The sequence below is a fragment of the Serinus canaria genome, chromosome 2, assembly GCF_022539315.1.
Source record: "Serinus canaria isolate serCan28SL12 chromosome 2, serCan2020, whole genome shotgun sequence".
Lineage (NCBI taxonomy): Eukaryota > Metazoa > Chordata > Aves > Passeriformes > Fringillidae > Serinus > Serinus canaria.
The window spans coordinates 5,207,090-5,232,597 of NC_066315.1; the positions used below are offsets into that span (position 1 = coordinate 5,207,090).

Below are 25,508 nucleotides of genomic sequence, written 5' to 3' on the forward strand. Positions count from 1 at the left end.
AAAGCCAGTGCTCTCCTTCTTTTGGCAAAGCCTGATTTCCTCCTTTCTGCTCCCAACCCACCTGGAAGGAAAGGGATTAAGATGGAGACAGTTGTGCTGGCTGCAAGTCTGGCTGTGTGGGGAGGAGAGACGGGATGGCTGCGAAGTTCCCACAAAGTGGAGGCTCCTTCCAGCCAGGACTTCTACTTGGCACCCTCCAGACACAAGGGTGGAAAGGCAGGAACAGCCAAAAGCAGCTTCAGTCTCCTCTGCCAGGGCAAGGAAAGTGATTGTAGGAGGCCTGGAGAGAGACAAGGCTCTACCCAAGGGATTCAGAGTCAGTCAGGGCAGTTCTGCAAAGGGTGTTTTAGGTACTGCCAGTAGAAAAAGCCCCACAGCCCCATGGCCTCACAATGCACACATTTTCCTGTAGGTTTCTTTCTTCAGGTGTCCCTGGCTGAGGTGCTGGGAGCTGAAGTGATCTCCTCAGGAGCTGAAGTGATCTCCTCAGGAGCTGAAGTGATCTCCTCAGTGTCTCCTGAGGAGGGGGGACACAGGTGAGGTCCCTCTTTGCACCCATCAGACTACATGGGTGGGCCCTCCTCCTTCTGCTGGGCTGGCCTTTCAGCCTGGACACCACAGGGCTGGCAGGGTCTCCAAATGGTCTCTGTCAACCAACTTCAGCCCTGCTCTTCATCGATTTTAGGACATTTCTGTCCTGGGGCAGAGCCATGGGTTTGACTCCAGCTGGGTGTCAGTTCCCTGAGTTTCTCCAGCACTTGGGGATGAGTCTTGTTTGAACGTTTCAACCCATCAGTGCCTGCTTGGAGAAGCCAGCCCACGTCTGCTGGCAAGGAGATTGTTTCAGAGCCCTCTTTTGTGACTGTCTCCTGCCTGGACCTGCTGGACAAGGGAGAACAGGAGACCAAGTGGGCTCCTTGTGCTTGGCCCCAAATGGAAATCAGACTGAGAAATGAATGCACAGTGATGTCTGTGCCTAGAACACCCCAAAATCACACACTTTGAGTAAGCAGAGCTCTCTTTAGCACTGAGAAATAAAATAAAAATTCACATCTTGGCTAAAAGCGGAGTCGCAGTGCTGGCAGCCGGTTGCTGCTGATGCCAAACGAGCCTGGCTGGCAACAACCAGCTGCATTCCCATCCAGAGAGCCAAACTTGCACCCAAAATCAGAGCAGGCATGCAGGCAGCAGAACAGGGGACTCTGATCCCACTCAGCACACAGCAAACACGTGTTATCCTAGTGGATTCCTTCCCAGCTCCTGCCAATAATGCTAAAATCATAACCTGGCCTCTAGTCATTGCTTGGTTCCAGGGCCATGGAAATATTTTCTGCTTGCTGCTGGGTGAGCTCTCCTCACTGTGCCTGTCATTGGGGTTGTTTTTGCCCCTCACAGCAGCGCTCAGGAGAAGATTGTAGACATAAAAGAGAAAAAGAATTAGAGCTGTTACAAAAAAAAAAAAAAAAAAAAAAAAAAAGCCAGCTCTTCTCTGTGATTTTTATCACAGGCAGACAGCAAACCCACACAGCTGGGTGCTGGTGTCTGCCCAGCCTGGGAAGAGCAGGGAAGGGCTGCTCTGGGCCAGGTGCCTACCTGTGCTGGCTGTGGAGGGGAGCAGGGCAGGAGAGCACAGGTTGCAGCAGGACCTGGCAAGCAGCAGCCCCCAGAGAGCCCCTGTGGTGGCTGCTGACACAATTCCCAGCCAGCCCTGCTCCATCCTGTGCCAGCTGGATGTGCCAGCCCACCCTCAGGACCCAGGGGATGGAGCTGTGAACCCAGGCTGCTCAGTGGGATGGGCAGTGGGAGGTGTGTGGTCTTTGCCCAGTGTGCAAAACTCTGCTGACCCTGTGGGCATTTCCCTTCAGAGAGAGGTAATGGACACAAAAACTGCACCAGGGGAGGGTCAGGCTGAACATCAGGAAGAATTTCTTCACGGAAGGGGTTGTCAAGCATTTGAACAGGCACCCTGGGGAAGTGGTGGATTCAACATCCCTGGAAGTGTCCAAGAAATGAACAGCAGTGGCACTTGGTGCTATGGTTTAGTTTGGCCAAAGGTTTGACTCAATGATGTCAGAGGTCTTTTCCAGCTTTAATGATTCTCTAATTCTGCAGTGTTTGAGTGCACAGGGGGCCTGGTCCCAGCATCTTCTTCCCTTGAGCTGTCTTTCCTACTGCCTCTCACCCAGTGCTGTGCCTCCACAGTGCCAAGGCTGGAGCTTTAGAGAAGGTAAAACCTGCCCTGAGGGTTTTCCATCAGCATTCAGCCCTGGCCATGCTCAAATCACACCAAGGCTGGCTGTCACTGATGCCAAGGGGTCTGAGCCCCTCTTCCAGCCTCTCTGAGCTGGAGGGGTCAGGCTCAGACCCTGTGCACACTCCAGGAACAAAGCTGGCTCTGCTTCACCTTGTGGCAGGCTGTTCCCTCTCCTCCTGGGACTTGACAACCCCATTAGTGGCAAATGTCCTCACTGTCATTGGTGCCAGGCAAATCTGCCCTTGGGCACCATTTGGGCAAGTGGTTCCAGGGTCATTTACTCCAGAGGCTTTTTCCTGGTAATTTTGCTGGCACAGGGTGTACTCAGACAGGTCAGGTAGCTGTAGGGCTGTCCCCAAAGCAATGGCTTACACCTGGGTTGGGGTTCTTGACAGGGAAATGAGTTTCCATGCCATTAGCCAACAAACTTGGAGCAAATTGCATCCCCTCGTGCTAGACAACTTCTGCTTCAGGCTGAAGGAAACCTCTGAGGACAAATGCAGAGAGGACACAGAGTGATAGCTCTGCAACATGCTGCTCTAGAGAGGAATGAAAAATAATCCCATGAATGAGTGACCCCCACCAGTGCCCCCTGTGCTTGCTGTCCCTGTGTGACTTTGCTGAGCCAGGAGACCGAGGCTCCTCCAGCAGCAGCAGCTCAACCCAATTCGCAGGGCAGGGAAGCAGTTGTGAAAGAGTTTGGGAAGAATAAAAACCCAGTTGGAAACTTCACTACCAATATTTATGACGCAGAGCCAAAAGCTCTCATCAGGATTTAGTAAGACGAAGTGCTGCAGTCTCCCTCATGAGAGGGCTGGGGACCTCAGCTGGTTTCTCTCCCAAGGCGTGACGCCAGGCGTCTTGCACGGTTCCCAGCTTCCATGTGCCTTTGCTCATGTTTGCAGGCTTTTGAGAGTTGCAAAATTTCCCCTTCCACCGTCATCCCAAGGAGGGTGGACACTAGCACTGTTCCCAGCCCCAGGGTCAAATTGCTCAGCCTTTGAAGATGTTTCCTTGGAGTCCTTGAGCCTGAGTTTCTTGGCCTCTTTGAAGTTTCCCCTTGATGTTGGTGCATCTCTGGGTGACTCAGTTCCCTCCCTCTCCCAGAGAGATCAGACTTTGTTTGCCAGCTTTGTCTTATATCCCCCTGCTCACGTATGTGGTCTTGCGCCACTGAGTTCCAGGGCTCTGAATTTATGATGGGCTCTGCATGCACCAACATCATTTCATTGCTTCTTGATGGTAGCACATTTCCCTGGTACAGGGGTCTTTGGGGCATCCCTCCTTTCTGGAGGTGAAATTATACAGCCCAGCTTCATAGGTTCCAGGACTCCCATCAACCATGAAAACCCTCACTTGCTCCCAGTTTTACTGTGTGGGACTGAAATGAGGATAAGAGAGCCAAAACAACTCTCCTAGAGTCACAAGGAAAATCTCCTTGACCTTTTTTTCCTCCTTCAGGAATGACTCCTTTGCTCCTGGAGAACTTTTCCGGCTGCAGTTGTCTCCTGAGGGCTGTCGTGGTCACCTTCAACAGCAGGAATCAGCCTCGAGCTCTTCACACTGCCCAAGGCTGGCATGAGCTGCACGTTGGGTTTTGTTGTCCATCCTGCAGACACAGTGAGCATGCAGAGCTCACAGCCACGCAGAGCCAGCCTTAAGGGGAGTTGCCCTTATCTGACATCCATTGATTTAGGCCTTTAATCTGGGAAGGAATGTGCTGCAGGTCACAGGAAGCCAATGGATAGGTCCACAATCCTCATCGTGTCCCAGTCTTGCAGTGTAAGCCTCTCAGGCATGTTTTTTCACCAATGCAGATATTTGTGAGCTTCTGGACGAGGAAAACAGTCCCTCAACTCAGTCTTCTTACACCTTCTGACCCCTGAAACCTGGAATCTTTTTTTACAAAAAGCAAGGATTTAAATGCTAACAGCCAGAGGGCAGAGAGCAGAGCCCATCCCTAGCTCTGCTGACACTGCTGGAATCATGGAGTGAGAAGGATGAGATGAGGAAACCCAAGGTAAACAGGCTCATAATAGTACTGGTATCCCAAGCCAGCAGTGGCTCTGCTCCCACGTGAGAGTATCCCTCCCTGAGCTGGGGAGCTGGACTGCTTGTGGAGCTACAACAAAGGATTCGGACGTGTTTCCTCTTGGAACGGGATGAAGCGAACCGTCTGCAACCCCATCCAGTGGGCAGGTTGTCATCCCCCCTCTCCCTGCCTCCCTCCAGAGAAGTAGCTCTGCTTCTCATCCACATCCACCCTCCCCTTTGAAAGCCAAGCTTCCTGCTCTGGGCTATTTCTGACCTCCAGAGCCAGGCTGTCAAGTACCCAAGGATGAGATGGCCAAGGGGGGCTGCTGGGGCAGGGCAAGGACCTCAGGTGCTGGGGGGGGTCATTGAAACAACTTTTCTCATTGAAGCAAGCCAAAATCACAGACTCATAGAATGGTTTGGGTAGGAAGGGACTTTAGAGATCATCTACTTCCAGCTCTCAAGATGTTTTCCTGGTCAGCTGTGTCCAAGCAGACAAAGTTCTCCCACCCCTGTCCCAAGGCAAACAAGTAGTTGCCATATTTTGGCCCTCACTTTCAGATGTTCTGGTGTTTCTGCATGTGCATTTATTCCCTCCTATTCACACGGATGTATAACCAGGCAGCAGCTGTAATGTAATACCAGAGTCCTGTGTATAACTCTGAAAACACCACTGGAGCAGCCCTATTATCGTGAGACCAATCTGAGCAGGAAATATTATCATTACCAGGGGGCATTATTTTTTCCAATCACACTTCATATCAGTTGTCATCAAACCCTGTGTTTTATATAGTGTTACAATAGCCACAGTTGCCATGAATTGTCTCTGGATGGACTGTAAGTATTAAAAACAAAATAAGAAGCATATGTTGGAATGTCTGAAACTAGCAGACAAAACTCAAGGCTTTGACAACGTTACGGGTTTTTTGGAAGGAGCCAGATTTTAGCAATAACATTCCACTTTTGTGAGTCTACCCACCAGCATCTAACCTGCCCTATAACATCTCACTCGAGTTTACAATTTCCTTCACCTCCTGTTCCTCTCTAATGTAAACTCTCTGGCTTTTCTCGAACGTGTGCCTTGGAAGAGGAATGGCTCCAGCCTCCCAGGTGCCAACTGGAAATCTTCCTTCGCAGTGGACAAGCAAGAAAAAATGTACAATCTAAGGAAAGTGCTCACCCATAGCTCACTTTCCCCCCCTCCCTGCTCCTGTTCTAGCTGTAGCAAAATGTCAAAGGCATGATGCACACATTCCTTTGAAGCCATTCCATCGCCTGATGATCCATTTTGCTTACGAAAGGAATGTACGCGGTGCTGGGATTTTTGTTGGAAGGCCTCAGCAGCCATGGAATAACTGCAAGGAACACTGCCAGGTTTCTCCCCCCCTTCCCTACACATTCCAAAACATCCATCCAGCGAGCAATAAATAGCAAAAAAATATTAATTACCCAAAGGAAGAATTCTCTCCTGAACAAATATTGGCTTTGTGACAAGAAGGAGCTTGTGAAATGTGTGTTTGCCTACCAAACCCACTCAGTCTATTTCTGATTCCCAAAGAACATAATGACCTGTGTGCCAGATTTTATTTGGGCTTTTTTTTTTTTTTTTTTTTTTTTTTTTGCATGGCCAGCAAGAGCTGTAACAAACATTCAGGAGGGAAAATACTCCATTGTTGCTTTTGGTCTTATGGTGGGTTTTGTTCTCTGCTTTTAACTGTTCTTCATTTCTGGAGCTGCACAGAAAAAAAAAAAACAACCCTGTTATTCTTTTTTAACGTATTCACCAGTTCTCCCAGCTTTTCCTGAATTCATTTACTGCTTAAAAGTGTTCAGTAAATGAGCTTGGGAGAAATCAGTTTTGAGCTATTATATGCCACACACAAACACAGAGGCACATGCATACTTATATATATATATATATATATATATATACTTATATATATATTCATACATATATATTTTTTTCACAGTTACATGAGTAAGGGCTTGATCCTGGGGCCACATGGGTTAATTTAAAAAGTATAAATATATAAATGCCTCCAACCCACACTCCAAAGCAAAAATGATGGTCTCCATCCTGTGCAAAGTGCTGTGCACTTTGAAGAACTTGTTGCAAATGAAGAGTCCAGCCTGCCCAGAATCCAGCAGAGATGGCTGGGGATGGTGGGAGGGATGATAATGTTGTCCCCAGGGTCTGCCCAAGATTCAGCCTTTCTCAGCTCAGGGGCTGCCTGAGCTGAATGTGGGATTTCTGTGTTTAAAAACCCTTTGCCTTGGACTTCTCCCATCTCCCTTGGACCTGCAAACTGAGGAGTTTCCTGCAGACTGGGAGGGAAAGGGAACTGGGAAAAGGGGATGTTTCTGCTCCCACTTTGGTTTGCTGGATGCAACTCCCTTCTGCCAAAAGGAGTGTAGGTCACCCAGCTGCAAAACTCCCATGGCATTTCCCCAGAAGGTCCCACAACCTTCACAGACTACTTCCCTTTGAAACAGGCTCAAATCTTGTGGTCTCTCAGGAGCTAAAATACCATGTTGGCATTTACTCATTGTCTCGTTCGTTTTGGGGCTATTCTTTGGGGAAAACAAACAAACATACAAACATACAAAAAACTATCACTTGGACAGGCACTTGGAGAAATCCAGGAGGGAGATCAGGTCTGTGTAGCCCCAGGGCTTGGTAACCACAGTCCCAGGACATGGAATGTCAGCCCTCTCCTGCAAAACAGCACAGCAGTGACATTTTGGAGTTTAAGTAAAATGATGGCAGCCTTCCTGAAAGCAAAGCCTGCTTCAAAACACTCAGAGGAGACCACCCAGAGAAGACATGCCTGGAGTTCCCTGTGAGCAAATCTCTTACATCCTAAGCTATCCCTCATCTAAGTTGCCCAAGGCAGGACAAGATCCATTCATAGGTTGTGCCCTTCCCTGCTGTGGGGAGCTGGTTGTATTGTAAAGGCAGTCAGCAGTTAGGAGCAGTTACATAGAATTATTTATCCACATAGAGATCTTTTCATGGACAGAATAGTAAATCTTTTCATTCAAGAATTTTTAGACAAAAGCTATTTGTTAATGTGACATTTTTCAGCTATATCAGTGCAAACATCCATCCATTTGGTTTTTCACACACAGAAAACTTCTTTCTTGCTGTTTGCAAAAAAAAAAAAAAAAAAAAAAGAGAGAGAGGGAGGGTGAATGAAACCTGAAAGTATTTTTTTGTTGTTGTTGCTGTTGTTGTTTGGGGTATGTTTTGCTGGAAAATAAAAAAAAAAAAGTCAAAATAGGATGATGCTGTGAGTCTTTAATTTTGGGGAAAGGTAATTTTTAACCATCTAAAATCACTTGATTCAATAAGTGTTGCCCAGATCCAGTGTCATGCTCTGCTAATCAGATTTCAGGAGGCATTCAGCACAGTAAATCACACTGCCATGTCTTATCAGCCAAACTAAACATTGTGGTTCCACCATGAGGAACATCACAACTGGCTCTTGTAGGACCCTGAGCAATGCTGCTGGGTTTTGGGGATGTGCAGAAAAGAGGAGCAAAAGGACAGGGAGACCAGGAAAGGGATTGCAAAGGTCAGTAGCATTCACTGGGGTTTTTCAGGGCTGAGATCCACCCAGCTTTATCTTCCCTTCCTCACCTCCCCCGCAGTGATTGTCTAATGGGGGGATGCCATCCTCTCTTGTCATGTTTGCCCTGTATTGGTGATGTTGAGTTACAATTTCTGATCACTGTCTTTTTTCCTCCCTGTGCTCGTCTACCCTTTCAACAGGATTCTTTTCCCCTCCACCAGCAGACGTGAGAGTGGATTACAAAGTGATTCAGATGGAAAAACTACCAGGAAATGAAACAAACAATTGATTAAATTGTTTTCTGCACAAAAATTCCAAATTCTGGCTTGAATTTCTACAGCTGCAATACCACCCAGGGGATTATGTGCAGTTATCTCCAACTGCTGGGTATTCATCTTTCCTCCTAGAGTGAGAGTGTTTCTCTGATCATCAGTGGGTTGTAGCAGAAGATAAATTTCTTTCAGTTTGATGCTATTCCTGGGGCTTCTGTGGCATTCCCACACAAAACTTTAATTGTCATAAACACCTTGAGATTTGCTGCGCATAAAGAAATGAACTGATTTGATAAACAACAATCATCTCACCAAAGTAAGCACAGACTTGATTTCTATCATGCAAAATCAGATGTGGTGTCAGAGTCAGAATAGCAAACAGGAGGTTTCATGGGAAAGGCTGCTTGTTTGCAGCAGGTAGGATGCCTTTGAATATTTCAGGTGTGACTCATTCGGCGAGAGGAGACACCCAAATTGCCCATCTGAGCAAGGCTCCCCAGCCTCCCTTTGCAGTTGCTGCAGATCAGCAAGGGAGGCTGGGACTCCTTCACAAGCACCTAAATCTGGCTTGGTGTCCTGTGCTCCCAAGCCTGACCACGGAAAAGTCCCTGTGGTGATGCCTTGTGAAGGCTGAGCTAGAGCAGAGGCTGGACAGAGCTAAAGAATAAAGTAGGGATTTATTCAAAGGCCTCCATGGATCCACCTTGGGCAGCACCAGAGCCCAGCCAGGGCTGCACCCAAGATGACCCAAAATGGTCCCAAAATGCACAACCGGGCGTGGGGTCTCTCACTTTGATCGGTTCTGCTCCATTTGCATCTTGGAGCTAATTGTCCAACTCCAGCTTTAGCCCAGACAGTCCCACCCTGCTTGTTTTTCTCTCTTTGGCTGTTTATGCTCTTGGGCTGAGATTTGGATCATTTGTCCTTGGTGCCCAGATGGAGCAGGAATTGTTTTGTCTCTCTGCTCTGTGCACAGAGCTCACCATCCCCTAATATGAAGCCCAGACCCACACACTAAAGCAGCACAGAATCTGAAAATAGAAAAGCTGAAACCTGAGGCATCCATGTCTGGCAGAGGTGCTGGGCTGTAATGTGTGATGAGGTGAATGGTTTGTTTCATGTTGGAGCAAATTCTAGAGTTCTGGCCTGCTGCAGGGCATGTTAACAGCAGAAATGATAAACCCAGACCTTGTGCCTCTGCAGGAACAACCCTCTTGGTTCTGTGTCAGGTTTAACCCCACTCAGATCTGTGTTCAGGGTGAACTTTCTCATTTGATGCAATGCATTCGTGAACACCTGGTGGTTTTTCATGTTGCCATCTCTCAAGAGGCTGCACCCTCTACTTGCTTGGGCTGCATGCAAAGCTTTGATTCTGCAAGGAAGATTTGGCCAAAATCTGACTATCCTTGGCCAATCCTTGAGCTGGCAGCTGGGTTTCTTTGGGGTAAGACATTCCCCTCTCTGGTGCTGGTGTGCAGCTGAGTGGGGATCAGAGATTGTCTTCTCAGCACAGCTTGGGCACTGGGGGAAGGACAGACCTCCTAAAATACAGACTCATGAAACCATACAATGCTTTAGGTTGGAAAAGACCTTTCAGATTGTCCAGTCCAGCAGTACCAAGTCCACCACTAAAGCCTGTCCTTCAGCATCACAGCTACACCTTTTTTATGCACCTTTAGGGATGATTATTCCTCCATTGCCCTGGGCAGCCCCTTATGATATCTGACAACACTTTCAGTGAAGAATTTTTCCTTATATCCAATCTAAACTTGGATTGGTTAAACCTGGTGCAACTTGAGGCCATCTCCTTCTCCTGTCAGAGAGCCATGGCCATGGGGAAAGTGAGGACTTGGAGCTAAGGCCAGATGGATCTCAATCAAAGGATTAATTCCTCTGCTCCACAAGCTTCAAAGGGTGTAACCTCCTGTCTTGCCAGCAGGAAAATATCTCTTTTTGGCCAAGGCAGTCCTGTGAACCTCCTGGAGTAGCCAGGAGTTGCAAGGAGAAGCAGGTCTGGTTTAGCTGAAAGATAAATCACCATTCCCAGCTGGCCCCTGGAGCTGTCAATAGCCTGACCACACCTGGGCATTTCCAACAGAATGTCCAGTTTTCACCCATGCACTGCTTTGAAATCCACCAAAATGCACCCACCACAATCTCCACCTCCTGCTCTTCCTGTGTGGTGCTAATCTGTGTTTGAGCTGCACTAAGACCTCAGGTGTGGCATGTATTTTCTCCTGAGGCAGAGACAGCCTGTCTTATCCCTGTGCCCTGTATTCTCTAACACAGTGTGGTGTCACTAATAATGAACCTGAAATTCAGGTAGCATCAGCATCAGCTACCAATCTTGGCCCAGCTTTGTATTCTGAATAGTTTAGGGGATATTTTGCTTTTTGGGTTGGGGATTTTTTTGTTGGGTTTTTTTTTTTTTTTGGTGTTTTTTTTTTGTTTGTTTTTTTTTTTTAAGCAAAAGAAATCCTAACCCACTGAAAAACGTTAGAGGGAAATTGCAAATGTTATGCTTGTCTGAACAGGAGTCACTCTGGGAAGCACACTACAGACATACTAATTTCTGAGAGGTTCCCCCCCACTTTCCCCCCATCCTGTGTGTAACTCAGACAAGGAATGTTCTGGTTTAGCTTATTCCCATCTTCTAATGCACACACACTGCTTATCAGAGATGCACTAGTTAAGGTGGAGGAAATTAAGGTGACCTCTACTAGTTCAGGTCTTTATGCAATTTGAGATGGTCATTAGTCACATATCTTGGCATGCAGTGAATTAAGGGCTCTGACTTCCAGAGTATCTCAGGCCTTTTGTTTTGTATTTTGCTCTCCTTTGTGTGGCTGAACACCCAAGAAGGTTGTTTTATTCATCTGACTTAAAACTGATTCCTTCATATAATTTAAAACAATAATATACAATTTAAAAATCTGCATGTCTTCTCTGGCTCTTTTAGCTAATTATGTGTGAAAAGTCCTTCCAGACTTGGTGGGAAAAATGTTTCTCAGCTATTAATCAAGCCATTGATTTAGGAATTTTGCTCAGGGAAAGAACTTAGCCCTCATGCAGGGAAAGGACCATAAATCTACGAGAGGAAGAACTTCTGGGGCTCTGTTACTCATCCTCTTCCTGCCTGTGTGAATGGAGGGACTTTTGCAGACCAGATGCAGCAGCCAGCACCACGAGAGTGGCAGGGAAATCCCTTCTTCCCTCTTGGCATGGAGGAGACAATTTGAACATGTTTGACTGCAGACAAGGAGGAAAAAGCAGAAAACAACTGGGAAAAAAAAAAAAAAAAGTAAGATTTTTATCCAGAGGTAAAAATCCCCTCTGGGCTCTGCAGTTGTGCTGACACACAGGAAATGGACAGCAGAAAATGCTGCTGTTCATGGAATGTCCTCGGCTGGAAGGGACCCCCAAGGATCATCCAGTCCAACTCCTGGCCCTGCACAGGGCACTCCCAAGGGTCACACCGTGTGCCTGAGAGCATTTCCCAAACCATTCTTGAGCTCAGTCAGGCTAGCTGCTGTGACCACAGCCCTGGGAAGCCTCTTGCAGTGCCCAGCCACCTTCTGGGTGAAGAACCTTTCCCAATTAAAGTGCTGGGACACCCACACTTGTACCTAAACACTGCACCATGAGATGCCACCACACTTCCCTTTGCAAGACACCTGGACCCACAGCACCTTCCTAATCCCAAGGCTTCCCAGACCACTTCCTCCTCCCCCACCCCTCACCCCACCCTGGCCAGGGCTTTCACCAAGGCTGAAGTGCCCCTGGGGACAAAAACCCTGCAGAAAACCTCAGAAACTGCAAAAAGGAGCAGCCAGGAGTTGTGGGGGAGGTCCTGAATTTGTGCCTTTATGGCTAAAAAGGGCTGTGCACAGCTGATTTGGGTGAGTTATCTCACTGTTGAACAAATCTTCCTGTTTGGGAAACATTGCTCAAGAGCAAAGGGGTCAGTCATTGCTTTTAGAAGCTGCTTTTTTGTGTGGGCTTACACACTTTTTGCCTCTGTCCTAAGAATCACAACTCCCACTGATTTACTAGAAATATTAAGAACTAGTGACTCAATTTCTAAGAATAATTTTGGGTGTTTCTATTTATAGGTATCAGCCCTAAGCTCAAAAGCACTGGCAACACCCAATCATCTATTTTTCCATTATGCTTTGATATCACACTGAAATAGCCTGGAAATCAACACTTTCCACTGTTCCTTGTCTCTGGATAACTTTCCAAACCAGATAGCTCACAGCACTCAGTTGCTCAGGAAGGGACACGAGGCATCAACTATTTTCAGGAAGTGCCTGGAAGCCCAGTTTAAAATAGAAATGGAGATGCTGGTGGACAGATGCAAAGTTGTCCTTCTGTGGTGGATTAAAGGCATTAAAAGAGCATTTCTGAGGGGCAGTTGGAGGGCTGGAAGTGTCACTGGTGGGAAGAGTGTGGGTAAAGGAAGTTCTTTTGTGGGGCTGAGGATGGAGAGGCAGAAGATGGAGAAGGAAAGGATGGAGGGATAAGGCAGGGAGGGCATGCAGAGGTGAAGGCTGGAAAGGCAGGGGATGGATAAGAAACCTTGAAATTATTTCAACTTGTGGCAACCAAAGTACCTTCAAAAACACCCCCAAAGATGAATAATCAGACCCACCCCGATCACTTTTGACTGCACTCTTCAAATGTAACCCATGATTTTTAGAGGAAGGACAGAACCATAGAATTTTTCCAGCTAAGGTTGGAAAAGCTCTCTGAGATCATTGAGCCCAATCTTTAACCCAGCACTGCCAAGGTCACCACTAAACCCTGTCCCTGAGTGCCACATCTCCATGTCCTTTAAACCTTTATCCTCCACCCCTGGCACTTGCCATACACCAAAAAATTTGGGCTAATCTTGAGCATTTAGACCAAAGAAATCAGCAGTGAATGCCTGTAACCAAATAATGAAACAGACACCTACAGGATTTAAAAACTCTGCAGAAATAAGAGATATCTCCTTGTTACAAGAATCTCCCAAGCCATTTAGTGTCCTTTCTTTAGGATTACAGCACATTTATGGCTTTAGGGCAAAAAACCTGCTTGCTCATGTGTATTTTGTAGTGATCTCGCTGGGAAGGTGTTGGGGCAGGGATGGGCTGCACTCCCCTCCAAGGTGCTCAGCACGGCATCCTCACACCCCCGGCCATTCCCAGCCCACCGAGGGGAGCTTCCAGCAGAAACCCTGAGCGTTCTCTTCCCTTCCTGAGCTGCCCCGGGCTCGGGGTGAGAGGCAGGATGCCGGATGTCAGCCGTGACTCATTCTCTGGGAAACAAAGCGTGGTGTGGCTTTCTGAGGAAAGAAACCATGAGTAAGGGCTTTTTTTTTTTTTTTTTTTTTTTTTCTCTCACTTTTTTCCCCCTCTTTTTTTTTTTTTTTTTTTTTCTTCTTTTTCACTTTTTTTTTTTTTTTTTTTAAATTTTTCAAGGGGAATTGGGCAATGCAGGACAGGTTACATCAATTTGTCAGGAAAGGAGGGCACTGTAAGAGCCACAGTGCTTCCCCCTTGCTTAGAAGCCACAGAGTTTAATGCTGTGGTTGGGGGGTGGGGGGGTGGTGTATTGCTTTCACAGGTTATTAAAGCTCATTTTGAGCAAAAATAAATGATGCAAAATAAAACCCAATTGTTTCTCAGAATTGTTGTCTCTCCTGAAAGGGGGGATTTGAACAATGCTGTTTTAATCAAGTGTTTGGCTGCTGCAGGATGTCATAGGGAGGCTGGGATACACATGGATCAAAACAGGTTTGAACCAGCTTTGCAAAACCAGTGATGTGTATTTCCTTATAGGGCTTCAATATTTATTTTTTTTTCTTACCAGTTCTGCTTAATTACTGGTTTAGATGGCAAAACCAGTCCATCTCTGATTTTTAGGAGAGATGAAACAAGCCTTCCAGTAACAGCACCTCCCTGCCACACCAGGTGCTGTGAACCTGTTGCTATTAGGAATTATTAGTCACATAGAGACTGTCAGTGGCCCTTACATGCCTGGATGGGTTAAGCTTTTTTTGTTGGGTAAATTGTTTATCCAATAATTTAAAATCAATAATAAAATAAAAAAAAAACATACATGCAAACATAAACCACACAAGACTTTTTAATTATAAACCAAATCAATAATAAAATTCTTAAACTTTCAATTTTTCTGACTATCATCTCAACAAATTATAATAAAAAAACCCCAATGATTTCAACTCTTACTTACAATACTGCAATATTAATTGGAGTATTGTAAGTAAACCAACTTTTTGTGGGGTATCCTCTGCTCAACACCCTGTCTGAGCATCCTCCTGCCATCAGCCAGCCAGCCAGCCCCAGGGGCTGCTTGCTGGCTGCTCCTGGCTATGGTGGCACGAGTTAGCACTGTCCCAAACCTACCAAAAACTCATTTTGGTGAGCCAACAGCCCCAAGGTTGGGAGGAAAGTGGACTCCAAAAGGGGCAGTGCTTGGTGTCATGGGGAAGACTGGTGGCACCTGGCACCTTCTGCCAGCAGGGAGGGTCTCAGAGGTGATGTGAGCCCACAGCCCTGTCCACAGTGAGCTGGGGTCCTGCCAAAGAGCCCTCCCAGGGGCGTTTCCCAGAAACAAAGCAGAAAGGACAAGAAAAAGTCAACTAAGTTTTCTAATAGGTGCAGGTAGGCTGGAGTAGCTATTCCACCTACTCACATCATGCCCAAAGAAAGGGTTAAAAATAAAAGAGAAGGAGTCAGGGCTGGGGGGAACATCCCTGGGACAGGACAGCTTCAGTTAATGGGTCTGGGGAGGGGATTGTAACAATATCCCCCCAAAACTACCCAGCTTTTGCAGGAGAGGTCGGTCACCCCCCTGGCAGCCCTGGCACAGAGGTGGTTAAGGTTGGTGCAGGTGTTTCCCTCTAATAGGCACTGTCAGGTGCCTCTGCAGCCTTGATGACCATCTGGTTACCATAAAGAATGGTTTATGGGATCTCATCCTGGCTTCTGATGACTATAACATAAGTATTGAGAGCCTGCAAGGTACAGCTTCATAAAAATAACAGCTTAATAATGAGAACGACTTTCCCCTTCCAGAACAGGGCAAATTCAGGTGTATTTTCCCTTTTCATTAGGATTGTAAAATGAGACAAAAGAGACCCAGTCATCTAGGAGGGGGAAAAAAAACACAATCTCACAAATTTCTTAGAACTTAAGCAAGGTGCAAGCACATCTCACAGCTGTCTGCAGGGCAGGACTGAATCCCAGCTTCCGACATGAAGAAGGGGAAACTGAGGCACAGAGTTGTGAAGCAGCTGGAACAGCATCATCCAGGCAGCCAGTGGTCAGCACAGGAACCTCAGCTCTCACTTGCCCCTGCACTCCTGTAATTAAAGACATCAGCACAGCTACCCAGGGGTTGTCACAATTTTATCACAGCTCTGTCTTGATCTTTCAAACCCTTTTTTGTGTTTCCAAAAAATCCCTAATTCTCTTCAGTTCCAGTTTCTCATTGGTTTATGGAATATCAGGGTAGTTTGTAAAGATATGACTTTCTCCTTTCAATAAATGCTTGCTATGTCTGGCCCAAAATTGTTTTCTCCCAAAGGTATGGAGGACTTTCTGCTTTGCATCTCTTCAGGACACTGAAATCTTGTGTTAAGTCAATGGTTTGGAGGTTTTCCTTGGGCATCCCTCTCAAAAATATTTTCTGAATTTGCTCTTGCAAAAAAATACCCAAAACCCAAACCAGAACAAAAAACAAACCAAAGCAAAACAAGACAAACAAGAAAAGCTCCACGAGGTTTTCATGCAAGTGTTTTGAAGGAAAGCTTGCAATTGGCTATTTACAGGCAACAGAGACAGCAGTTTCACCTGCAAACAGGGGTCTAGGACCATCCTTTGGAGGGACCTACTCCTACAGAGTGGTGGGCTGGACAGACAAGCCCAAGGCTGATCCTTGGAGGGGTGAGATCAGTGGGAACTGCAGCCTCCCATGGAGCAGGGACATGCAAGCACCTGGCCCTCCCCTAACCCTTCTTTTGCACATCAATCAGCAAAAAGTGGAGCCAGCACAGAATGACACCTGACCAAGGGCCAAGGTGGGCTGGGGACTCCAGCCTGACCCTCACAGCACCCACACCCTGCTTGGGTAGCACAGAGAATGGCCCCTGGCATGGGGGTTTGGTGGTCCCAGAGGCAGGGAGGGCATCACTCCCATCCTTCATCTGCCAGAGAAAACTCCCTCTCTTTTTCCCTTTTAGAACCAAGCCACCTCCTGATGTCCTGAGATGGGCTAGGAGAGCTCTGGAGTGGGCCAGGGCACTGGAGACCATTGGCTGCACGTCTGGGAGGAGGTAGGGGTGGGATTATCTTTCTTCTGCCTGGGGTTTGACCTCTCTGCCAGCAGATTGTTCTGATTTTCCACATGGAGGGATCTAGGGACCCTCTCGAAAGTTCAAACTCCCGGCGTCTTCCCTTCAGGCAGCAGCAGAGCTCTGGGCTCAGCCCTCACAGGGAGCTGGGCTGCACAGCAGAGTCACTGACCCAGATTGCTTCATGCACAAATTTGGACATTTCATGACTTTTTTTACGCTGGACCATGTGGTCTTTCTGCTAGTCAGAAATTTCCATGGAAAAGTAGGAATTTGGGTTTGCATTTTTGTTGTTGTTGTTGTTTTTTAGCACCTCGCCAAAAGACCTGAGGGAAATTGCTGAGATGATTTCGAGTCGAAACAATTCCATTTTTCTCATTGCAACAGAATTTTCTTGCAAAATTTGTGAGCAGTTAACAACCAAAAAGCTTAACAAGTGAAAAACAAGAAACAGGGTTGTTTCTTTCAGATTTTTCCTCAACTCAGAAAAGCAAAACATTTCCATCTTTAGTCAACCTGAATTCATGTAACTTTTTTTTTTTTTAATTTGCTTGAGTCAGCCAGCAAACCTGAAAGATCAGCTCTTTGCACAGCTTCATCTGACAACATCCTTGACTTCCTCTGGGCTGGTGCAAAACCCTGGGCTCGGCTTAGCCAAGTATTGTCCATCAGTGCAGCACAACACAAAGCTAAAAACCACCAGGGAATACCAAGCACTGTCCTTCTGCCCTTTCCAGCTCAAAGGAAGCACCGGGGCATCTAAAACCAGAATTTCCCAGCCCGTGGCTGGAGCACAGAGCCTCCACAATATCTTAATAACAGGTCTGACCCAGCACAGGAGTGCTCTGTGGCATGCACCTGATTGCTCCATCTGCCCTGGCTGCAAACATTGATTATTCTCTGACACACGTTGTAAAATTGCACTGAGGGAACCACGTTAGTCATTTCCATTCAGATGAGCTGAAGGAATTAATGAATTTGGAAGATCTCAGATCTTTGGAGATAGGGACAGGCGATGGCACGCTGGAAAATAATCACCCTCAACTGTGCACAAGCTCGAAACCACCCTGCTAATCACAGCAGGCAGAGTGCTTATGGGGGCAGAGGGAGAGCTCAAGCACCATTCAAACTCTCTAATAATGGTAAATGATTCCACAAACGCACGTGCTCAGGGCTCGGACTGCTTCCAAAGCTAAGTGCTTATGAAAACTTGAAGTGCTCCACTGGTTTTAAATCACTGTGCAGGGCTGACTGATTTAAACTACCAGAGCACTTCTCTTTTCCTTGCATTTTCTTTCCCCCCCCACCCTCCCCTTTCCCTATTTTTTTTTTTTTATGAACACTTCGATTTGGAAGTGAGTCAAACCCTTCACTTTAGCGTTTCGAGACCATATTGAACCGATTTAGAAATATGTCAAAAAAAGAAACAGTAAATTATGGTTTAAAACCCTTGTGTTTCAGAGCATGTAAGAAGCAGAGGCTGCAGCTAGAGCTGAGATGTATTAGCAGGGGCTGGGAGACAGGGCTGGTTGAAGGCATGGACACTTATCTGTTTGATCACATACCTACTGCAGGACAGATCTGCCCATGTGCTGCTCCCTGCCCTGCACCTTTGATGTGCTGATGTTTTCCTCTGATCCTCAGTGGCCTCTTGCTGCAACTGGAAAAATTCCTCTGTAGTAGGTGCAGTGATAAAAAAGGGCCTGAAATTTGAGTGCTGTGCATGGAAATGGGAAAGGATGCATCCCTCATACGGGGTTTTTAAATGAGCAGCCTCCAACACTGACAGCGTCACAACCCGAAAGTGAAACTTTCTGGTGGATTCATAACTCTTAAAAGACAGAATAAAACTGAAGCAGACAGCATAAATAATGGAAAAGAGAATTAGACTTTAAAAATTCTGTCCTGTTTAATAATTCAGAATGATTATAACATGCTGAAAGGAACTTTTTTTTTAATTACTTCTAGCCTGGCAATCTCCCATTAGTGCACACACATCTCCATCAAAAATCATCAGCTAACAAGAGCTGCATTAGTGCGAGACAAGTGGCAAAGTGCATCCCCTTGGGTGTTTATTCACACCAAGGACGTGCCCTGTGCAGCCTTCCCTCACCTACAGATGTGTTCAGGGTGGAGGAGATGCCACGGCCCCCAGGACCACAGCCCTGCCCTGGCTGCATAAAAACATTCAAATAAATCTCCCTGGGAGCCAGTAAATCAAAGCTGCTTGTCACCCTGGCTGGGACACATGGTGCAGGTGTGAGCTGAGGTTTCCCCCTCATGTCCTGTGGCCAGGTGGAGGCACTGAGAGAGCCACAGCCAGTGGGGGAATTGAGGACATGGAAGCACACCAGGCTGAGAGCTGAAGGCAATATCAGCAGAGCCTGAAGGATGAGTCCTCCATCCCTAAGATGACAGCAATCCTTGTTTAGTGACTCAGGCTGTGCACCCTCCCTTAGGATGCTGTAGGTAGAGAGAGGTGTTGGCTGCTGCTGGTGTTGACCTGTCAGTGGAGGCTGAAGTGCAGGCAGACCATCAGCATTCCCATCACCCAGAGCCACGTTTTCCTCCCACCAGAGCCAGGGGCTCCCGTGGTGAGAGCAGGGAGCATTGCCTGGGTGATGCCTTCCACGAGACCTGAACCAAATGGCACGTGGGTGAGGAGCAAAGCTCAGGAGATGTCAGGAGGGAGGAGAGCAGATGGCAGGAGAGCAGAGGAAGGTGTTGTGATTGATAGCTAAGAGCTCTGGGTGGCTGAGTCCAGCTGAGTCACGAGCCCTGGCACGGCTGGAGGCAATGGGACAGCAGAGCAGCCTGAGGAGCAGGAGAAAATGCACAAAGGGCTCTTTTGTAGTGGGAGGTGAGCGTGGCTCCGCTTGCACCACTCAGACCTGTGGCCACAGGAGCCAGGCTGTGCTCTGAGGCTGCAGCAGACTCATTTAGCATTTTGAGGGCCGTAATTTACAAGCAAATATAAATACTGGCCACCCACAGAATATACCCAGCCCCCCGTGGCAAAGCTGGTGGGTGGGGAAGCACGGGCACCCCTCAGCCACTGCCCTCCCTGTGCCATCTGGCTCGCTGCTGCCAGGCCTGTGATGGCCATCTGCCTTGGGGCTGCCATGGAGAAAGTTAATTATATTTTTTTGTAGAGTCACCACGGCAGCTGGAGATGCCAACCCAGCATAAGTGAATAAATCACACCCAAATTCCATTGCCAGAACTCCAAGGGAAGTTGTTCCTGCATTAGCCATGCTTCAGCCCCACCACACCAGCAAGGACAAGGCTTTCCAAGTGTTTAGGAGCTGCTGCTGGGTCATGCTTAGGCTTTGCCATGATGCCTCAGAGTGAGGGAAGCTCTCTGCTCTCAGCCTGCTTCAAACCCTGCCTGGACTTGCTGGGGGACAGGAGGAAACACTCCTTCACCTGATCTCCCCGTTCCCACATCCATCAAGAGAACACAGCCATTCCCACTTCCTTTGCAAAGTGCCTCAAGCAGGAAAAAATAGTGTAAGGACAAAGTACAAGAAAACAGAGCTTTCTTTGGCTCTGCTAAAAGGCTGAGAGACAGCACAGCTGTGCAGGGACACTGGACAAATTATTTTCTTTGCAAAACCTCACCTTTTGGCAGCAACCAATGTTCATTGGCCACCTTCAGCCTAATCACAACTCACAGACATCCTCACTGTCACCCCTGGCACATTAGCACAGCCCTGAGCCCAAACTAAGCATCTTTCCTTTGGCTCCTGGGGGGTACAGAGGCAATGCCATACTCCTGGCATTGCCACTCCAGGCTGGCATCCCTGCACTCCCCATCCTGTGCTGTGCTGAAATAACTGCACCTTTCCATTTTGCTTCACAGGTGAGTCTCCAGGGATCAGACCTTTCCTCCCCTGTGATTTTCAGGGCACCAAACATATTCTGACAGACACTCAAGGGTCCTGTTTTCATTTAGGTCTGGAGGAAGCTGCCTTGTCCTCACATAAAAGGAGCACCAGGGCATGGATTAAACCCTCTCAAGAGACTGGAGTTTTCCAAACTGCCTCATAAAGGGAGCAGCACGTTGTGAGAGAGAAAGCTCCTTTGTTTTGGATAGCAGCTGTAATCTCCACATCAAGCACGTTGGAATTTGTAAGTGGCCATTTAGCCATATTCTGACAGCAGAACAAGGAACCTCGGGGCAGCAGCCAGGCCTATTTATAGAGAGGAGGTTTGAGGTAATATCCTTACCTTGGATGCACTGTCTCCACTTAAGAACCCAGCTTATGAGGGAAAGTGATGCCAGACAGGCAGCCAGCAAGGAAGGAAAAGAGTCACAGCTCACTCTGCCTGGCTTGCTCTGCAGCAGAGCAAATTGTGTTCTACAGCAACAATAGAATGCTCTGAAAACTCAGTTTCTTCCCAGGCCTAACAAGAAAAGGAATGGCAGGAGATAAACAGCTGGAGAGATTCCTCAGGCCAAACCTGCACCGGGTTATCAAGTTAATGTATCACTGTTGTCACAGTGCGGGAGCGTTGGGAAATCATGAGCTGCCCAGGAGGTCAGAGATGTGCCCACAAAATGTGCTGACCTTTTTCATGTTGACGTTGCTGATGACACCCAATGGCTCAAGAAAGCTCTTGGGACACTCACTGAGTGACATCAAGAGTCTGGGCTGTCCCCCCTTATTGTGCCAAATATCGACGCTTGGAGCCCTCTAAGGCTGAGCTCAAGCAGTGCCAGCCTAGGTGTCCACACAGAGATGGGCTGGGATCCAAGCCCAGCTGAAATCACAGGGCTGCTCTGGCACACCTGAGAAATGTGGATTTTTCCAGAACAAACAGGAAAGGGGAACCCATGGAAAGCACGAGAAGGGGAGAGGACACCAAGGTGGTGTTGAGAGGCCTCGGGTAGTGTCAGAACCCAGGACATCCCTCTGGCTGCCCTGGATGGCTCAAGCACCTGGCAAGGAGCTCAGGGACCTTGGCACAGAGCTAAAGACACCTGTGCTTTTGATTTTAACCCATGGAGAAAGTTACCAATTTTATGTGAACATTTACAAGCCACGAGAGTTTAAGTAGAATGATAGTTTGTCACAAGGTAGAAAAGTAGAATTTGGGGGTTTTTAGAATGGGGATTCAGAGGCCAAGATGGAGGGATATGGGCCTTGTCCTTCTTCTTTCTTCTTCTTGTCCTCCATCTTCTGTGTGATGGTGACACTTTTGGATTGGTTTAGAGTAGAGAAGACTGTCTAACATAGGGGATAGGTATTGGAAAATTATTGTAAATAAAGTACATGTAGTTCTTAGTATAAAAAGTTAACACTGCCCCAAGGGTGGTCAGTGGGCCTCAACCTGACCTGCTGGACAGACCTCAGCAGGTTAGAGAAAGAATGTTATAGATAACAGAAAATAAACAGCCTTGAAGACCAGAACAGAAGAATCCTGACTCCTTTTTTGATCTCGGGGCTGGGAGAAGAGACTTTCTAACACCTCGGGGTCATCTCAACCACAGGGACTCTGAGAGGTTAGCAGAGATCTTTGAAAAGCTGTACTCACAGTAACAGGGTGTAGATATAATAATCCAAGGGTAAACTGTGGCTGCAAACAAGGCATGGTGGGATGAGATTCAGCTCACAGACAAAAAAAAAAAAACCTAAATGTAGCCATTTAATTTAAATTTATTGCTGCACTACCCATAGGTCAGCTGCAGGTGCTGCCTGGAGAGGGATCCCAGGTGAGGGGTCACCTTCAGGTGTGTTGCACAGATCAGGTCTTTATTCAACACTGGCCAGCCCAGCACTGCTTTTCCCAAAGGAAGGAAGTTCCTTTAGACTGACTCTTGAAACCATGCCAATGCACCTTGAGCCTTTAGGTCATACCTGTCACTGACCTGGGCTGCTTCTGGAGCTTCTCCTCCATGGAAGTAAGATGTTTTCCCAGCCATGGAACAAGGATTTTATTCTTCAGGGAAGGAAAAGAGGAATATGTATAGGAATATATATTTATAGGAATATCAATTCTAACATCAAAGTTGCTCTGAGGAGTTTTGAGGTCCCAGGAGCACATGGGAATGGGGGAAATGCCCCTCTGAGACACCTCTGAGTCCTTCTGCTCTCCTCCAAGTTAAAGTTGCTGCTGCTGCTGCTGCAGGGACAGCTGAAAAAATCCTGGTGTGGGAAAACAGGAGAAGCTGGCAGGTATCCAGCACCAGCTCCTGCCATGGGGGGAGTGTCCTGCTTTCCAGCAGATGTTTGGCTTTTACAGCTCCTGGGCCCTGCTCCTTTATCTTCCTAGGACATCTCCAGCTACTCCTTTACTGCCTGAATTAAACAGAAGCAGGGATTGAGCTGGGAGTGTGCAGATTGTCCAATGTGCACACAAAAAGCAGCAGACTGAGGAGAAAATCCACATGCATCAACACACACACGTGTGGGCACACTACGTGCACATTGAGCTACTAAATGTGGCCAGCTTCCTGAGGCTGATATCAGTTACAGGCCAAAAAAGCTAAAAATAAATAATTTAAGAAAAAATGTGACTGATAATTACAAGTTGAGTGAAGTATATTTTGCCTTTGCCCCAAAATGCAGATGCACTGCCTATGGGGTAATGTCTGGGTGACCACTGACAGAATCAAGCATTCAGAGGAAAGAAAAGATTATTTTAACAATAAGTGAGAAGGAGGAGTAAGAAATTGTAGGACATTGATAAAGGAGGCAAAAGGACAGAGGGAAGAATTGTTCAGTGACTGCCTCTGTGCTGTATTGGTGAGACAGCCCAGTGACAGAGTCTTATTGTGTGTTGAAAATTAAATACCTCCACTCCACCAATACTTGTTGTGGTCATTAAGCAGCAAGTGACTCAAGCTAAATGGATAACTTGAACCCCAGCATTTTCACCAAGCTGCCTCAGGGCTATTAGTATTGAATTTCATTATTTCCAGAGTGTCTGTGAGTTACAATTGGAGACTGTATCAATTCTAGCACAATAATAAACTGCTGATAAGTACATCAGTTCAAATGTACCAGATTAATAAAGACACTAATGTAGTCAATACCAATCAGCAGTGGTTCATGGAAAGGAGATCCTGTCAAAGTAAACTTACCTTTTCCCTGTTGAGAGGGACAACAGTGCTAATAGAGTTGGCACTTTATAAAGGTATCAGTAGCACAAGGTATTTTAAGCTGATTAAATCCACTTGGCATATGTAAAATCTGTTAAGAACTGGACATTTGATAGATCTCAAACTCTAATTGCAACAGGAGACAGTTCATTGAGCTCCTGTGCTTCTAGTGGTGTTTTGCAGAGTTGTTTGTGTCTTATACTTCAATCTCTTTTGCTGATATTCTGGAGAAAAACATGTTATTATTGTCTGCAAGTGATGGGGAAATCTGGGAGCTGCCAGGGAAAGAAGAGATTGGGATAGTGGCACCCTGGATTGGTTGCTGTGCTCATTGCAGGCAATCAATATTTAATATATATTGTACATCTATCTTCTGAGCAGTGAAGATTCTCTGTTCACATTTACTGTGCAGCACAGCATCCCAGGAAGCACAGATTTTGGAGAATACCTTCCAGGGGTTTAGAGGGCAAACTGAAGAAGGGTTAATAAATTGGAGGGAGTCACAGGACTGAGGAAAGGATTTAAATATATATATCTGGCTTGCACTGAAAGGCTTAAATGGCCCTCAAGTATAGGAAAGCAAGGAAACAACTAAGGGGTGGCTTGATTTTGGCAGGGTATCAAAAGATGTCAGAAGGATATTCCGACATGGCCATAATAAGATTGGACATAAAAAAAAATTGAGATGGACAAATTTGTACTAGAAACAATATTTGTTTGTTTGTTTATTTTTCCAACAATAAGAACTGCCAATCCCCCCAAAAAAATTCTAAGGTGAGTATTTGATTTTCCATCTAGAAAATTATTTTCTTAAAGACATGTTTTTCTTTTTTTCCCTAAATTATATATATTTAAGTGAAAACCCAAGAATTATTTCCTCCAGGTCATCCAATGAATAAACCTAAATAAAATGTAGATCTATTAGGTTTATATTTGCCCAGGTTCCAGGAGATACCTGAGGAACCATGAAGAAACCTACTCTGCCTCTTGGACCTGGGATGGAAAGCCAGCACCAAAGTGATCACCTGATGGAAAATTCACAGCAAAATCAGTTCTTCTGCAGGTCAGTCTTTACCTGCCAGGCCATGGGCATTGTCTCCATGAGTTTTGTCATTCTGCCTTTCAGCTTCTGCAGGATTTATCTGGATTCTGTGGTGTGCCTGAACCCCTGGATGTGCTCACCCAAACAGGAGAATAGAGGAAATAAATCTGGAGTATTTCTGCTGTGTCCTCTAGTCTGGCTCTTCTGAGGCATCACTTAATGACATATTTAATCACATTAATGCTTTCCCTAGTCCTGGTGAGACTAACTTGTGTGCTTAACTTTATACTATACCAGGTTGACTTATTATTTAATGCAAACCAGGTCCAACCTGGAACTTCCTCCCTCTGAACTCAGATAAATTTATCTCCTAATGCCTTAATGATTACTGTGCCACATGCAAGAGGAGAACATGAGAGCTGGATTTTTAAAATTAATTAGTTTGTCAAGCTTATTTTAAAAAGGAGAAACCTGAGCCTAAGTTTGCCTGTCAAGCAAAAAAAAAAAAAAAAAAAAAAAAAAAAATACTATGGCTAGGTAGGTTTTCCAAAGCATGAAATTCAAGAGGAGTTAGGTTTCCTTTTGTGCCTTTGAAGAACTCTCCTTAGTGCCCAAGAGCTTGGTCTTGGCTGAAATGCTCCAGGCACTTCCCCACAGCCATTCCTGGGATGTTTGGCTGTTTCCAGGAGGCCCCGTGGCCAAAGGACTCCCGGTGTTGCCAAAATGTCACACTGCTCATTGCAGCATCCCTAAGGTTCATCCCCATTTTTTCCCCCCTCATATTTAAAGACTCAGTCACAGAAATGCCTTTGGCTCCACACTGGGAATCAGACCACAGCATGATGACTCTGACCTATTTTTCTGTCCCAG

The 25,508-nt window shown here is 46.6% G+C and overlaps 1 long non-coding RNA gene across 2 annotated transcripts; it reads right to left on the minus strand.

The window, feature by feature from the left end:
• Nucleotides 1-5,855: 5,855 nt before the first annotated feature.
• Nucleotides 5,856-20,936, minus strand: LOC108961455 (uncharacterized). Of its 2 annotated transcripts, none has more exons than XR_003945282.2 (4): nucleotides 20,722-20,936; nucleotides 15,356-15,501; nucleotides 6,893-7,003; nucleotides 5,856-6,021 (listed from the first exon to the last, which is right to left on the minus strand). It is a non-coding gene; the product is annotated as an uncharacterized LOC108961455 (long non-coding RNA). The 2 variants fall into 2 exon arrangements; XR_001989759.3 differs by lacking the exon at nucleotides 20,722-20,936 and adding an exon at nucleotides 18,057-18,242.
• Between the last annotated feature and the right edge of the window lie 4,572 nt (nucleotides 20,937-25,508).